Genomic DNA, 17,845 nt, shown 5'->3' on the forward strand with positions numbered 1-17,845 from the left:
TGACCCCTAGTTCGCATTAAACACCCCCACCCTCCTTCGGTGTGGGGCTCATGTTGGCCATGCCCCAGCCCCTGAAGCATTCAAGCTGATTTCTTGCAGCAGCTGGGCACTGTAACAGCTCCAGAGCTGCTCTGTAAGGCAACTAAAAGGGTGTGGGCCCTGCAGCACTACCTGTAGTTCGCATTGTGCGTTGGAAGGCACAAAGTACGCAGACGGGAGAAGTCAGGATAGTGCGCAAGGGCATAGAAGGGAGCAGCTCAAGAAAAGAGAAGTGGAAACAGACAGCAAACTAGGCTGGAGAGAGACCTGAGACAAAGAGATCTGAATTCTACGAGAGCCGACCAGGGGAAACACAAATTATGCAGTCAACTTTCCCACATTTGGGGAAATCGCAGGAGCAGCACACCCAGAGTGCAATGGATGAGCCTTGCCCTGGGAGAAGCACCTTCATGATCATCCAAGCGCCGCAAAAGGCCGCCATGCCCTGCATACCCCTTTTCTCTTTTCATATGCAGATGAGGGTTCCAGCCAACTTTGGCCCACTGCTTGGCTGACATCACCGTATGCAAATCCATCTTCTGCAGACCTTCCCCGAGGAATGCTTGCACTAGTTGATGCATTTGGTTTGTTGTTTTGGGGGTGCTTCAGTATTAGGCAGCATTCTGCCCTCCCATGTTCATCTGAAAATATGTGTTCTCCCTGCAGTTGTTGTCCCCAGATGAGAGTTCCCTTGTGCTGCCTCAGTTGAATCTCCTTTACTTGACAAGGGAGGCATTTTGGATTTTTTCTTTGGGTACCCTTACACCTGATGGTCTGAATGAGAGCATCGAACTTAACAACATTGGCAGTCTCTGAAGATTTTATCTATTGATTTACCTAATATATTATTTATTGAATATCCATTTATTGTATGTTTAATAAATAAACAAAATTATTAGAAGTAGCTATTTTGGGAACAGCTTTCCTCTTAGGATGAAACTGTATAATCCTGTTGTGTGTGTTCCTTTAAAGTTCTTTAGTAAAATCCACTAGTAATGATGAACATCAGATTTCTTCCTCCATCCTCTTTTTACACTTTCTCTTGGTTCTATATATATATATTTTTATTTTTATTTTTTTCCCCTCCTTCTCCCAAAAGGCCCCCCTCCCTTCCCCCCCCCCTCCCTGTTTTAAATTTTAAAATCTTTAAATCTTTAAATCTTCGAATCCTTAAATTGTCTGTTTAATATTTATTTTTTATTCAATTCTTTTTGTTGTTTAAGCAGCAATGTAATTATTCCAGGGGTTAAAATAATGAAATATAGAAATAATATTAACAAAAATTAAAGGTAAAAATGAATTGATAGAATGATCCCATTAAAAGTAAATAAATAATATGGATGTTAAGCTGAGCCGGTTGGATTCTAACATGGGACTCGCTGCATAGAGTGCAGGTGATGTTTCCCCTGCGCCACAAGAGCAGCTTTAGTAGTGGCCTGGATTTATGTTACCCTAAAAGGTTTTATATAAGTAAATGGGGATCCTTAGTGCTGAGTCTCTGAATTATGTATATGTGATTATAGATATGAGGTATTGATTGAAAGATTAGAGGTTAATCTGTATATAGATTATATATTTTCTGTTATTTTTTAAACCACCTTGTTGCTTATTTTATTATTATTTTTAATCACCATGTTGCTTATTTTTATATTATGAAATGCCTTTATATGTGCAATTGCTATTAGAAAGTTGTTCCATATATGAGTCATTACATGTATGCATCCAATTAGTATATGTATGTATCCAATCAACTAATTAGTAATGCTATTGGTCCGGTGCATTTTAAAAAGAGCCTGCTAGGCTGCTGATGTATCCTCTGACGAAACCGCTCTTGGATAACAGCGGAGAAACGCGTAAGGAAGGTGACTACCGGACACTCTGATTGCTGAGATATAAGCCCGTTCATGAACGAGGTACATCACGGCGGACGTCTGATGCAAAGACAGCGGTGAAGGGGAAAAAGCAATTTGAGAGCGAGCAAAAGGAGGTCTCTACCCCACGGCAGGGAGGAATATCCCGACCGCAAGTGCCAATAAGATCCAGCCACGGTTAACGGGGGTCGTAGCATACCGCTGTGTTTCACCAACCATCACAGCGCTCTCCCCCTGTTTTCTTTCATTACTCACGTGAATTACATATGAACTTTAACTGCAGTAAATAAGAGGCGTTGGTTACAACTGTTGCTGTTCATCCACAAGAAGGAATTTAATGTATCAATTACAATTGGAAAGTAACGATTAAATTACAACAGCTGTATCCAGGAGGATTTTTTGGACACTTTAATAGACATTCCGTTGTCATCAAGGGCAATATGAAATAGATACTGATTACATTTAGATATGGATAGTGGTGCCTATATATGTTGACTCCATTGTATTTTATTGAATGTAGGTTTCTTCTGTCTATATATATTTTTTAAAAATAAAGAGCTTGTATATTTTATTTTTTGCGCTCCCTTGATAACAAGTGTGATTATCTTTAAAATTTGGTTTATTATTGGTAGAACAGTACTACCTATGGGAGCAGCATTTTATAATATATGGTGAAAATTAATAGATGTATAAAGATGAAATAAGCAACAAATTGGTGAAATAGATACGTTTTGATAGGAGCGCTGGGTTCTATATATATATATTGACATTTGGTTATATATATGTATAGACTTTATAAATTCTTGACAGAGATGTGCCTGAGCAGCGGCCCTCCCCAGCCCTATCCCAAATCATACTTATTTTGCATAGGAGATACCATGGTCATGAAGATTGTTCTCCCAGGGTGAGGCTCATTCATTGCATTCTGTGTATGCTGATCCCTGTGATTTCCCCAAATGTGGGAAACTGGACTGCATTATTTGTGGTAGTGAGGGACTGTGTTTGTGCTTTCCTCTGGTCAGCTCTGGTAAAAGTCAGATTTCTTTGTCTCAGATCTTCCTCTAGCCTTGTTCTTCTTTCGAGAGTTCCCTTGTGCTGCCTCTGTTGGATCTCCTTCACTTGACAGGGGGGTGCCCGAGCAGCGACCCTCCCCAGCTCTAGCCCAACTCCTACTTACCTGCCAGGTGAGATACTATGATCATGAAGGTGCTTCTCCCAGGGTAAGGCTCACCCATTGCACTCTGGGTGTGCTGCTCCTGCGGTTTTCCCAAATGTTGGACACTTGACTGCATAATTTGTGTTTCCCCTGGTCGGCTCTCGTATAATTCAGATCTCTTTGTCTCAGGTCTCTCTCCAGCCTAGTTTGCTGTCTGTTTCCACTTCTCTTTTCTTGAGCCGCTCCCTTCTATGCCCTTGCGCACTATCCTGACTTCTCCCGTCTGCTTACTTTGTGCCTTCCAATGCACAATGCAAACTACAGGTAGTGTTGCAGGGCCCATGCCTTTTTACTTGCCTTACAGAGCAGCTCTGGAGCTGTTACAGTGCCCAGCTGCTGCAAGAAATCAGCTTGAATGCTTCAGGGGTTGGGGCATAGCCAACATGAGCCCCACACCGAAGGAGGGTGGAGGTGTTTAATGCGAACTAGGGGTCATCCAAGCGCCGCAAAAGGCCGCCATGCCCTGCACGCCCCTTTTCTCTTTTCATATGCAGACGAGGGTTGAAGCCAACTTTGACCCACTGCTTGGATGACATCACCATATGCAAATCCATCTGCTGCATGCCTTCCCCCGGGAATGCTTGCACTAGTTGTTGCATTTGGTTTGTTGTTTGGGGGTGCTTCAGTATTTGGCAGCCTTCTGCCCTACCATGTTCATCTGAAAATATGTGTTCTACCTGCAGTTGTTGTCCCCAGATGAGAGTTCCCTTGTGCTGCCTCAGTTGAATCTCCTTTACTTGACAGAGATGTGCCTGAGCAGCGGCCCTCCCCAGCCCTATCCCAAATCATACTTATTTTGCATAGGAGATACCATTTTCATGAAGATTGTTCTCCCAGGGTGAGGTTCATTCATTGCATTCTGGGTATGCTGACCCCTGTGATTTCCCCAAATGTGGGAAACTCGACTGCATTATTTGTGGTAGTGGGGGACTGTGTTTGTGCTTTCCTCTGGTCAGCTCTGGTAAAAGTCAGATTTATTTGTCTCAGATCTTCCTCTAGCCTTGTTCTTCTTTCGAGAGTTTCCTTGTGCTGCCTCAGTTGGATCTCCTTCACTTGACAGGGGGGTGCCCGAGCAGCGACCCTCCCCAGCTCTATCCCAAATCCTACTTACCTGCCAGGTGAGATACTATGATCATGAAGGTGCGTCTCCCAGGGCAAGGCTCTCCCATTGCACTCTGGGTGTGCTGCTCCTGCGATTTCCCCAAATGTGGGAAACTTGACTGCATAATTTGTGTTTCCCCTGGTCGGCTTTCGTATAATTCAGATCTCTTTGTCTCAGGTCTCTCTCCAGCCTAGTTTGCTGTCTGTTTCCACTTCTCTTTTCTTGAGCCGCTCCCTTCTATGCCCTTGCGCACTATCCTGACTTCTCCCGTCTGCTTACTTTGTGCCTTCCAACGCACAAAGGCTTGAATGGCCTTTTGCTGCTCCTCCATCCTCTGAAGCATATAGAGGGTTGAATTCCACCTCGTTACCACCTCTTGCTTCAGAGGATGGCAGGGCAGGTTCAGGAATGTTTGGTGGTGCTCCAGTCTTTGGCACGCGGTGGCTGAATGCAGAAAGTGGACCGCAATTCTTCGGGCCACCGACAGCATCTCTTGCACGCCCCTGTCGTTTTTTTAAATAATTCTGCACCACCAAATTCAATGTATGTGCAAAACATGGGACGTGCTGGAATTTGCCCAGATGTAATGCACGCACCATATTGGTGGCATTGTCCGATGTCACAAATCCCCAGGAGAGTCCAATTGGGGTAAGCCATTCTGCGATGATGTTCCTCAGTTTCCGTAAGAGGTTGTCAGCTGTGTGCCTCTTATGGAAAGCGGTGATACAAAGCGTAGTCTGCCTAGGAACGAGTTGACATTTGCGAGATGCTGCTACTGGGGCCGCCGCTGCTGTTCTTGCTGCGGGAGGCAATACATCTACCCAGTGGGCTGTCACAGTCATATAGTCCTGAGTCTGCCCTGCTCCACTTAACCACGGACATGTGGACTAGTGGACCTTGGGTACAACTGCATTTTTTAGGACACTGGTGACTCTTTTTCTGAGGTCTGTGTACATTTTCGGTATCGCCTGCCTAGAGAAATGGAACCTAGATGGCATTTGGTACCGGGGACACAGTACCTCAATCAAGTCTCTAGTTGCCTCTGAATTAACGATGGATACCGGAACCACGTTTCTCACCACCCAGGCTGACAAGACCTGAGTTATCCGCTTTGCAGCAGGATGACTGCTGTGATATTTCATCTTCCTCGCAAAGGACTGTTGGACAGTCAATTGCCTACTGGAAGTAGTACAAGTGGTCTTCCAACTTCCCCTCTGGGATGACGATCGACTCCCAGCAGCAACAACAGCAGCGCCAGCAGCAGTAGGCGTTACACTCAAGGATGCATCGGAGGAATCCCAGGCAGGAGAGGATTCGTCAGACTTGCCAGTGACATGGCCTGCAGGACTATTGGCTTTCCTGTCTAAGGAGGAAATTGACACTAAGGGAGTTGGTGGTGTGGTTTGCAGGAGCTTGGTTACAAGAGGAAGGGATTTAGTGGTCAGTGGACTGCTTCCGCTGTCATCCAAAGTTTTTGAACTTGTCACTGACTTATGATTAATGCGCTGCAGGTGACGTATAAGTGAGGATGTTCTGAGGTGGTTAACGTCCTTACCCCTACTTATTACAGCTTGACAAAGGCAACACACGGCTTGACACCTGTTGTCCGCATTTATGTACAGGATGCATACCTTCATGTCCCCATTTATCCATCTCATCAGGCGTACCTCAGATTTGCGGTACAGGACTGTCATTGCCAATTTCAGACGTTGCTGTTTGGTCTCTCCACGGCCCAGAGAATTTTCACCAAGGTAATGGCGGAAATGATGGTTCTCCTGCGTAAGCAAGGTGTCACAATTATCCCGTACTTGAGCGATCTCATAAAAGCGAGATCAAGAGAGCAGTTGCTGAACAGCGTATCACTTTCACTGAAAGTGTTACAGCAACACGGCTGGATTTTCAATATCCCAAAGTCGCAGTTGGTTTCTACGACTCGTCTGTCTTTCTTGGGCATGATTCCGGACACAGACCAGAAGAGAGTTTATCTCCCGATAGGAAAGGCCAAGGAACTCATGACTCTTGTCAGGAACCTATTGAAACCAAAACTTGTGTCAGTGCATCACTGCACTTGAGTCCTGGGAAAGATGGTGGCATCATACGAAGCCATTCCATTCGGCAGGTTCCATGCGAGGACTTTCCAATGGGACCTACTGGACAAGTGGTCTGGGTCACATTTACAGATGCATTGGTTGATCACCCTGTCCCCCAGGGTCAGGGTATCGATCCTGTGGTGGCTGCAGAGTGCTCACCTTCTCGAGTGACGCAGATTCGGCATTCAGGACTGGATCCTGGTGACCACAGAGGCAAGCCTCCAAGGTTGGGGAGCAGTCACACAGGGAAGAAATATCCAAGGTCTTTGGTCAAGTCAAGAGACTTGTCTTCACATCAACATCCTGAAACTAGAGGCCATATACAATGCTCCGTCATGCGGAGACCTTACTTCGGGACCAACCGGTTCTGATCCAGTCAGACAACGTCACCGCAGTGGCTCATGTAAACCGCCAAGGCGGCACAAGGAGCAGAGTGGCGATGGCACAAGCCACAAGAATTCTTCGCTGGGTGGAGAATCACGCAAGCGCACTGTCAGCAGTGTTCATTCTGGGAGTGGACAACTGGGAAGCAGACTTCCTCAGCAGACACGACCTACATCCGGGAGAGTGGGGACTTCATCAGGAAGTCTTTGCACAGATTACAAGTCGGTGGGAACTGCCACAGATAGACATGATGGCGTCCCGGCTCAACAAAAAGCTACAGAGGTATTGCGCAAGGTCAAGAGACCCTCAGGCAGTAGCTGTAGACACCCTAGTGACACCGTGGGTGTTCCGGCCGGTCTATGTATTTCCTCCTCTTCCTCTCATATCCAAGGTGTTAAGGATAATAAGACAAAGAGGAGTGAGAACTATCCTCATTGTTCCAGATTGGCCACGGAGGACCTGGTATCCGGATCTGCAGGAAATGCTCACAGAAGATCCGTGGCCTCTTCCTCTAAGACAGGACCTGTTGCATCAGGGGCCCTGTCTGTTCCAAGACTTACCGCAGCTGCGTTTGACGGCATGGCGGTTGAATGCCGGATCCTAGCAGTGAAAGGCACTCCGGTTGAGGTCATCCCTACGCTGATAAAGACTAGGAAGGATGTAACGTCAAAACATTACACCGAATATGGCGAAATTATATTTCTTGGTGTGAGGCCAGGAATGCTCCTACGGAAGAATTCCATCTGGGCCGTTTCCTTCACTTCCTACAAACTGGAGTGAATTTGGGCCTAAAATTAGGCTCTATTAAGGTCCAGATTTCGGCCTTATCCATTTTCTTTCAAAAAGAATTGGTTTCTCTTCCAGAAGTTCAGACTTTTGTAAAAGGAGTGCTGCATATTTAGCCTCCTTTTGTGCCTCCGGTGGCACCTTGGGACCTTAACGTGGTGTTAAGTTTTCTAAACTCACACTGGTTTGAACCACTTAAAACGGTGGAGTTAAAATATCTCACATGGAAGGTGGTCATGTTATTAGCCTTGGCTTCGGCTAGGCGAGTGTCGGAATTAGCGGCTTTGTCACATAAAAGCCCATATTTGGTGTACCATGTGGATAGAGCGGAATTGCGGACCCGTCCTCAATTCCTACCAAAAGTGGTCTCATCTTTTCATATGAACCAACCTATTGTGGTGCCTTTGGCTACGCGTGACTTGGAGGATTCCGAGTTACTTGATGTGGTTAGGGCTTTGAAAATTTACGTAGCCAGGACGGCTAGAGTCAGGAAAACTGAAGCGCTGTTTGTCCTGTATGCAACCAACAAGATTGGTGCCCCTGCTTCAAAGCAGGCTATTGCTCGCCGGATTTGTAACACGATTCAGCAAGCGCATTCTATGGCTGGATTGCAGTTACTGAAATCGGTCAAGGCCCATTCCACGAGGAAAGTGGGCTCTTCTTGGGCGGCTGCCCGAGGGGTCTCGGCACTACAGCTGTGTCGAGCTGCTACTTTGTCAGGTTCAAACACCTTTTCAAAATACTATAAGTTTGATACCCTGGCTGAGGAGGAACTCATGTTTGCTCAATCGGTGCTGCAGAGTCATCCGCACTCTCCCGCCCGTTTTGGAGCTTTAGTAAAATCCCCATGGTCCTTACGGAGTCCCCAGCATCCTCTAGGACGTTAGAGAAAATAAGATTTTAAACCTACCGGTAAATCTTTTTCTCGTAGTTCGTAGAGGATGCTGGGCGCCCGTCCCAAGTGCGGACTACTTCTGCAATACTTGTATATAGTTATTGCTTCAATAAGGGTTATGTTATAGTTGCATCGGTCCTGCACTGATGCTACAGTATGTTGTTTTTTCGTACTCATAACTGGGTAGTTTATCACAAGTTATACGGTGTGATTGGTGTGGCTGGTATGAATCTTGCCCTGGATTAACAAAATCCTTTCCTCATACTGTCAGTCTCCTCTGGGCACAGTTTCTCTAACTGTGGCATAGAGGGGCATAGAGGGAGGAGCCAGTGCACACCCAGAACTAAAGTCTTTCTTAAAGTGCCCATGTCTCCTGCGGAGCCCGTCTATCCCCATGGTCCTTACGGAGTCCCCAGCATCCTCTACGGACTACGAGAAAAAGATTTACCGGTAGGTTTAAAATCTTATTTTCTACTTTATTATTTTCTATCCTAGTTTATTACGACCAACTTTCATCCAAGGAGTTTGATATTCTACTACCTGCGTGCAATTTAAATTGCTTAAATTGTTTATATGGTTGATTTGTCCTTCACAATCCATAATCTGCAACTTGGATGTACTTGTGTCATTGAAAATCTTATAATAAAAATGTTTATATATTGAAAAAAAAAGTTATAAGACATATGCCTACCTACTAAATGGGGTAAAATTAGGGGATTCTGTACTGGAAAAGGACTTAGGTGTCCTCATAGATAGCAAGCTAAGCAGTAGTACCCAAAGTAGGACTGCAGCAAAGAAGGCTAATAAGATATTAGCATGCATAAAACGGGGTATTGATGCTAGGGACGAGAGTATTATACTCCCGTTATATAAATCACTAGTGAGGCCACACCTTGAATACTGTGTACAGTTCTGGGCACCGTACTACAAAAAGGATATCCTGGAGCTTGAAAAGGTACAGAGGAGGGCGACCAAACTAATTAAGGGCATGGAGATGATGGAATACAAGGAAAGGCTTGAAAGACTAGGCATGTTTACATTGGAAAAGCGGAGACTAAGAGGGGATATGATCAACATCTACAAATATGTAAGGGGACAATACACAGAGCTTGCGCTGGACCTGTTTCTGGTTAGATCAACACAGAGGACTCGTGGACACTCGCTCAGTTTTTGTAAGATGTTTCTTCCATCAACCAACGAAGAAACACATTGGTACTTTCCCATGATGAGTGAGTGCTTCAGGATCTCTTGCACTTACATGTGCAGCAGAGTACAGCAATGGAAGCATGCTGGGCCCATAACCCAGAGGTAGGCAGATTGAAACTATCCTTTGCTATATGCATTTTTTTTGTTAATTAAAGTAATCCAAAACTGGCATTGATATTTTGGCTCTTTTATTTTTACTTAAAGTACAATAACTTTTACCATTTTAATTTGTTTTGATAGTATATTGACAGTATTGTTTTCTTTCAAAAATCCACTTAATTTTCTTTACCCTATTATTAAAATGGTAATTGACAAAAACAAACTACATTGTCACCAGAAGAGCAATACAAAATGTACAAGTGATATATTAAAATCATCTTTCCAGCTTGAATTTCAATGATGCATTGGGGCAACGATTTTGTGAGAAACATCTTCACCCTTAAATAAAGATTTTCTTAATTCCTTACCTGTGTGCTAATTAGATATCACCTTGTTTTCACATTAAACAGACTTCCACATGAGAAAGCAGCAAGGATGCAGTGGCGTTAATGTTTCCTGGTGTCAACCTGTATTATTTCAGTAGACATTGAAATGAGGATGCATCTTGCTGCCTTTCCAATGAAGCAAGTTTAATTTAGTAATAGGTGAAAAACCATCCCTACAAAGGTGTTAATCAGAGACTTGGTTTTGTGGACACTTTTCAGAGAACAAATTTGTTAGCATAAAAATAAAGCCAGAAAATGAAGAGCTGTTTAATCACTCAATTGTATTTTTTTGCCAGCATATTTTTTTTATCTGCAACCCACTGCTAAATTGTGCTTCCTAGCTGTTTTTATAAAATCACTGAATCAAATCTAACTCTGATTACATCAGAGAAGGCCAGGTACCCTACACAATAAGAGGGGGTTTGAAATTTTGACTTGTCTACTTAAATATCACCAAAATCTGATCACAAGGTCAATTACATTCCTGGGTCGGATTGAACCACCAACCTTTTGGTTAATAGCCTTACACACTAACCAATTGCGCCACAGAGACACTTTGCAAAAGTACATACTGACAAAGGCTAATAAGCATTCATCTAGAACGTTTCCTAGAAAAACTTTAAAAAGTCAATAATCTGGAGAGTTTTTGTAAGATGTTTCTTCCATCAACCAACGAAGAAACACATTGGTACTTTCCCATGATGAGTGAGTGCTTCAGGATCTCCTGCACTTACATGTGCAGCAGAGTACTGCAATGGAAGCATGCTGGGCCCATAACCCAGAGGTAGGCAGATTGAAACTATCCTTTGCTATATGCATTTTTTTTGTTAATTAAAGTAATCCATAACTGGGATTGATATTTTTGCTCTTTTATTTTTACTTAAAGTACAATAACTTTTACCATTTTAATTTGTTTTAATAGTATATTGACAGTATTGTTTTCTTTCAAAAATCCACTTAATTTTCTTTACCCTATTATTAAAATGGTAATTGACAAAAACAAACTACATTGTCACCAGAAGAGCAATACAAAATGTACAAGTGATATATTAAAATCATCTTTCCAGCTTGAATTTCAATGATGCATTGGGGCAACGATTTTGTGAGAAACATCTTCACCCTTAAATAAAGATTTTCTTAATTCCTTACCTGTGTGCTAATTAGATATCACCTTGTTTTCACATTAAACAGACTTCCACATGAGAAAGCAGCAAGGATGCAGTGGCGTTAATGTTTCCTGGTGTCAACCTGTATTATTTCAGTAGACATTGAAATGAGGATGCATCTTGCTGCCTTTCCAATGAAGCAAGTTTAATTTAGTAATAGGTGAAAAACCATCCCTACAAAGGTGTTAATCAGAGACTTGGCTTTGTGGACACTTTTCAGAGAACAAATTTGTTAGCATAAAAATAAAGCCAGAAAATGAAGAGCTGTTTAATCACTCAATTGGATTTTTTTGCCAGCATATTTCTTTTTCTCTGCATCCCACTGCTAAATTGTGCTTCCTAGCTGTTTTTATAAAATCACTGAATCAAATCTAACTCTGATTACATCAGAGAAGGCCAGGTACCCTAAACCATAACAGGGGGTTTGAAATTTTGACTTGTCTACTTAAAGATCACCAAAATCTGATCACAAGGTCAATTACGTTCCTGGGTGTGATTGAACCACCAACCTTTTGGTTAGTAGCCGTACACACTAACTGATTGCGCCACAGAGACACTTTGCAGAAGTAATTACTGACAAAGGCTAATAAGCATTCATCTAAAACGTTTCCTAGAAAAACTTTAAAAAGTCAATAATCTGGAGAGTTTTTGTAAGATGTTTCTTCCATCAACCAACGAAGAAACACATTGGTACTTTCCCATGATGAGTGAGTGCTTCAGGATCTCTTGCACTTACATGTGCAGCAGAGTACAGCAATGGAAGCATGCTGGGCCCATAACCCAGAGGTAGGCAGATTGAAACTATCCTTTGCTATATGCATTTTTTTTTGTTAATTAAAGTAATCCAAAACTGGGATTGATATTTTGGCTCTTTTATTTTTACTTAAAGTACAATAACTTTTACCATTTTAATTTGTTTTAATAGTATATTGACAGTATTGTTTTCTTTCAAAAATCCACTTAATTTTCTTTACCCTATTATTAAAATGGTAATTGACAAAAACAAACTACATTGTCACCAGAAGAGCAATACAAAATGTACAAGTGATATATTAAAATCATCTTTCCAGCTTGAATTTCAATGATGCATTGGGGCAACGATTTTGTGAGAAACATCTTCACCCTTAAATAAAGATTTTCTTAATTCCTTACTTGTGTGCTAATTAGATTTCACCTTGTTTTCACATTAAACAGACTTCCACATGAGAAAGCAGCAAGGATGCAGTGGCGTTAATGTTTCCTGGTGTCAACTTGTATTATTTCAGTAGACATTGAAATGAGGATGCATCTTGCTGCCTTTCCAATGAAGCAAGTTTAATTTAGTAATATGTGAAAAACCATCCCTACAAAGGTGTTAATCAGAGACTTGGCTTTGTGGACACTTTTCAGAGAACAAATTTGTTAGCATAAAAATAAAGCCAGAAATGAAGAGCTGTTTAATCACTCAATTGGATTTTTTTGCCAGCATATTTCTTTTTCTCTGCAACCCACTGCTAAATTGTGCTTTCTAGCTGTTTTTATAAAATCACTGAATCAAATCTAACTCTGATTACATCAGAGAAGGCTAGGTACCCTACACAATAAGAGGGGGTTTGAAATTTTGACTTGTCTACTTAAATATCACCAAAATCTGATCACAAGGTCAATTACGTCCCTAGGTAGGATTTAACCACCAACCTTTTGGTTAATAGCCGTACACACTAACCAATTGCGCCACAGAGACACTTTGCAAAAAGTACATACTGACAAAGGCTAATAAGCATTCATCTAGAACGTTTCCTAGAAAAACTTTAAAAAGTCAATAATCTGGAGAGTTTTTGTAAGATGTTTCTTCCATCAACCAACGAAGAAACACATTGGTACTTTCCCATGATGAGTGAGTGCTTCAGGAACTCTTGCACTTACATGTGCAGCAGAGTACTGCAATGGAAGCATGCTGGGCCCATAACCCAGAGGTAGGCAGATTGAAACTATCCTTTGCTATATGCATTTTTTTTGTTAATTAAAGTAATCCAAAACTGGGATGGATATTTTTGCTCTTTTATTTTTACTTAAAGTACAATAACTTTTACCATTTTAATTTGTTTTAATAGTATATTGACAGTATTGTTTTCTTTCAAAAATCCACTTAATTTTCTTTACCCTATTATTAAAATGGTAATTGACAAAAACAAACTACATTGTCACCAGAAGAGCAATACAAAATGTACAAGTGATATATTAAAATCATCTTTCCAGGTTGAATTTCAATGATGCATTGGGGCAACGATTTTGTGAGAAACATCTTCACCCTTAAATAAAGATTTTCTTAATTCCTTACCTGTGTGCTAATTAGATATCACCTTGTTTTCACATTAAACAGACTTCCACATGAGAAAGCAGCAAGGATGCAGTGGCGTTAATGTTTCCTGGTGTCAACCTGTATTATTTCAGTAGACATTGAAATGAGGATGCATCTTGCTGCCTTTCCAATGAAGCAAGTTTAATTTAGTAATAGGTGAAAAAATATCCTTACAAAGGTGTTAATCAGAGACTTGGCTTTGTGGACACTTTTCAGAGAACAAATTTGTTAGCATAAAAATAAAGCCAGAAAATGAAGAGCTGTTTAATCACTCAATTGGATTTTTCTGCCAGCATATTTTTTTTCTCTGCAACCTACTGCTAAATTGTGCTTCCTAGCTGTTTTTATAAAATCACTGAATCAAATCTAACTCTGATTACATCAGGGAAGGCCAGGTACCCACACCATAACAGGGCGTTTGAAATTTTGACTTGTCTACTTAAATATCACCAAAATCCAATCACAAGGTCAATTACATCCCTGGGTGGGATTGAACCACCAACCTTTTGGTTAATAGCCGAACACACTAACCGATTGCGCCACAGAGACACTTTGCAAAAAGTACATACTGACAAAGGCTAATAAGCATTCATCTAGAACGTTTCCTAGAAAAACTTTAAAAAGTCAATAATCTGGAGAGTTTTTGTAAGATGTTTCTTCCATCAACCAACGAAGAAACACATTGGTACTTTCCCATGATGAGTGAGTGCTTCAGGATCTCTTGCACTTACATGTGCAGCAGAGTACTGCAATGGAAGCATGCTGGGCCGATAACCCAGAGGTAGGCAGATTGAAACTATCCTCTGCTATATGCATTTTTTTTTAATTAAAGTAATCCAAAATTGGGATTGATATTTTAGCTCTTTTAATTTTACTTAAAGTACAATAACTTTTACCATTTTAATTTGTTTAATAGTATATTGACAGTATTGTTTTCTTTCAAAAATCCACTTAATTTTCTTTACCCTATTATTAAAATGGTAATTGACAAAAACAAACTACATTGTCACCAGAAGAGCAATACAAAATGTACAAGTGATATATTAAAATCATCTTTCCAGGTTGAATTTCAATGATGCATTGGGGCAACGATTTTGTGAGAAACATCTTCACCCTTAAATAAAGATTTTCTTAATTCCTTACCTGTGTGCTAATTAGATATCACCTTGTTTTCACATTAAACAGACTTCCACATGAGAAAGCAGCAAGGATGCAGTGGCGTTAATGTTTCCTGGTGTCAACCTGTATTATTTCAGTAGACATTGAAATGAGGATGCATCTTGCTGCCTTTCCAATGAAGCAAGTTTAATTTAGTAATAGGTGAAAAACCATCCCTACAAAGGTGTTAATCAGAGACTTGGTTTTGTGGACACTTTTCAGAGAACAAATTTGTTAGCATAAAAATAAAGCCAGAAAATGAAGAGCTGTTTAATCACTCAATTGTATTTTTTTGCCAGCATATTTTTTTTATCTGCAACCCACTGCTAAATTGTGCTTCCTAGCTGTTTTTTTATAAAATCACTGAATCAAATCTAACTCTGATTACATCAGAGAAGGCCAGGTACCCTACACAATAAGAGGGGGTTTGAAATTTTGACTTGTCTACTTAAATATCACCAAAATCTGATCACAAGGTCAATTACATTCCTGGGTGGGATTGAACCACCAACCTTTTGGTTAATAGCCTTACACACTAACCAATTGCGCCACAGAGACACTTTGCAAAAGTACATACTGACAAAGGCTAATAAGCATTCATCTAGAACGTTTCCTAGAAAAACTTTAAAAAGTCAATAATCTGGAGAGTTTTTGTAAGATGTTTCTTCCATCAACCAACGAAGAAACACATTGGTACTTTCCCATGATGAGTGAGTGCTTCAGGATCTCTTGCACTTACATGTGCAGCAGAGTACTGCAATGGAAGCATGCTGGGCCCATAACCCAGAGGTAGGCAGATTGAAACTATCCTTTGCTATATGCATTTTTTTTGTTAATTAAAGTAATCCAAAACTGGGATTGATATTTTTGCTCTTTTATTTTTACTTAAAGTACAATAACTTTTACCATTTTAATTTGTTTTAATAGTATATTGACAGTATTGTTTTCTTTCAAAAATCCACTTAATTTTCTTTACCCTATTATTAAAATGGTAATTGACAAAAACAAACTACATTGTCACCAGAAGAGCAATACAAAATGTACAAGTGATATATTAAAATCATCTTTCCAGCTTGAATTTCAATGATGCATTGGGGCAACGATTTTGTGAGAAACATCTTCACCCTTAAATAAAGATTTTCTTAATTCCTTACCTGTGTGCTAATTAGATATCACCTTGTTTTCACATTAAACAGACTTCCACATGAGAAAGCAGCAAGGATGCAGTGGCGTTAATGTTTCCTGGTGTCAACCTGTATTATTTCAGTAGACATTGAAATGAGGATGCATCTTGCTGCCTTTCCAATGAAGCAAGTTTAATTTAGTAATAGGTGAAAAACCATCCCTACAAAGGTGTTAATCAGAGACTTGGCTTTGTGGACACTTTTCAGAGAACAAATTTGTTAGCATAAAAATAAAGCCAGAAAATGAAGAGCTGTTTAATCACTCAATTGGATTTTTTTGCCAGCATATTTCTTTTTCTCTGCAACCCACTGCTAAATTGTGCTTCCTAGCTGTTTTTATAAAATCACTGAATCAAATCTAACTCTGATTACATCAGAGAAGGCCAGGTACCCTAAACCATAACAGGGGGTTTGAAATTTTGACTTGTCTACTTAAAGATCACCAAAATCTGATCACAAGGTCAATTACGTTCCTGGGTGTGATTGAACCACCAACCTTTTGGTTAGTAGCCGTACACACTAACTGATTGCGCCACAGAGACACTTTGCAGAAGTAATTACTGACAAAGGCTAATAAGCATTCATCTAAAACGTTTCCTAGAAAAACTTTAAAAAGTCAATAATCTGGAGAGTTTTTGTAAGATGTTTCTTCCATCAACCAACGAAGAAACACATTGGTACTTTCCCATGATGAGTGAGTGCTTCAGGATCTCTTGCACTTACATGTGCAGCAGAGTACAGCAATGGAAGCATGCTGGGTCCATAACCCAGAGGTAGGCAGATTGAAACTATCCTTTGCTATATGCATTTTTTTTTGTTAATTAAAGTAATCCAAAACTGGGATTGATAATTTGGCTCTTTTATTTTTACTTAAAGTACAATAACTTTTACTATTTTAATTTGTTTTAATAGTATATTGACAGTATTGTTTTCTTTCAAAAATCCACTTAATTTTCTTTACCCTATTATTAAAATGGTAATTGACAAAAACAAACTACATTGTCACCAGAAGAGCAATACAAAATGTACAAGTGATATATTAAAATCATCTTTCCAGCTTGAATTTCAATGATGCATTGGGGCAACGATTTTGTGAGAAACATCTTCACCCTTAAATAAAGATTTTCTTAATTCCTTACTTGTGTGCTAATTAGATTTCACCTTGTTTTCACATTAAACAGACTTCCACATGAGAAAGCAGCAAGGATGCAGTGGCGTTAATGTTTCCTGGTGTCAACTTGTATTATTTCAGTAGACATTGAAATGAGGATGCATCTTGCTGCCTTTCCAATGAAGCAAGTTTAATTTAGTAATATGTGAAAAACCATCCCTACAAAGGTGTTAATCAGAGACTTGGCTTTGTGGACACTTTTCAGAGAACAAATTTGTTAGCATAAAAATAAAGCCAGAAATGAAGAGCTGTTTAATCACTCAATTGGATTTTTTTGCCAGCATATTTCTTTTTCTCTGCAACCCACTGCTAAATTGTGCTTCCTAGCTGTTTTTATAAAATCACTGAATCAAATCTAACTCTGATTACATCAGAGAAGGCTAGGTACCCTACACAATAAGAGGGGGTTTGAAATTTTGACTTGTCTACTTAAATATCACCAAAATCTGATCACAAGGTCAATTACGTCCCTAGGTAGGATTTAACCACCAACCTTTTGGTTAATAGCCGTACACACTAACCAATTGCGCCACAGAGACACTTTGCAAAAAGTACATACTGACAAAGGCTAATAAGCATTCATCTAGAACGTTTCCTAGAAAAACTTTAAAAAGTCAATAATCTGGAGAGTTTTTGTAAGATGTTTCTTCCATCAACCAACGAAGAAACACATTGGTACTTTCCCATGATGAGTGAGTGCTTCAGGAACTCTTGCACTTACATGTGCAGCAGAGTACTGCAATGGAAGCAT

The 17,845-nt window shown here is 40.5% G+C and overlaps 4 non-coding genes across 4 annotated transcripts; all 4 read left to right on the forward strand.

The window, feature by feature from the left end:
• The first annotated feature begins 2,763 nt into the window (after positions 1-2,763).
• On the forward strand, positions 2,764-2,927 carry LOC135032809 (U1 spliceosomal RNA). Its single transcript, XR_010228288.1, has one exon. It is a non-coding gene; the product is annotated as a U1 spliceosomal RNA (small nuclear RNA).
• Positions 2,928-3,079: 152 nt separating this feature from the next.
• On the forward strand, positions 3,080-3,242 carry LOC135032780 (U1 spliceosomal RNA). The gene has a single exon (XR_010228259.1). It is a non-coding gene; the product is annotated as a U1 spliceosomal RNA (small nuclear RNA).
• A 671-nt stretch (positions 3,243-3,913) lies between these two features.
• On the forward strand, positions 3,914-4,077 carry LOC135032796 (U1 spliceosomal RNA). Its single transcript, XR_010228275.1, has one exon. It is a non-coding gene; the product is annotated as a U1 spliceosomal RNA (small nuclear RNA).
• Positions 4,078-4,229: 152 nt separating this feature from the next.
• On the forward strand, positions 4,230-4,392 carry LOC135032816 (U1 spliceosomal RNA). Its single transcript, XR_010228295.1, has one exon. It is a non-coding gene; the product is annotated as a U1 spliceosomal RNA (small nuclear RNA).
• The last annotated feature ends 13,453 nt before the right edge of the window (positions 4,393-17,845 follow it).

The sequence above is a fragment of the Pseudophryne corroboree genome, unplaced genomic scaffold (genome assembly GCF_028390025.1).
Source record: "Pseudophryne corroboree isolate aPseCor3 unplaced genomic scaffold, aPseCor3.hap2 scaffold_553, whole genome shotgun sequence".
Taxonomy (NCBI): Eukaryota; Metazoa; Chordata; class Amphibia; order Anura; family Myobatrachidae; genus Pseudophryne; species Pseudophryne corroboree.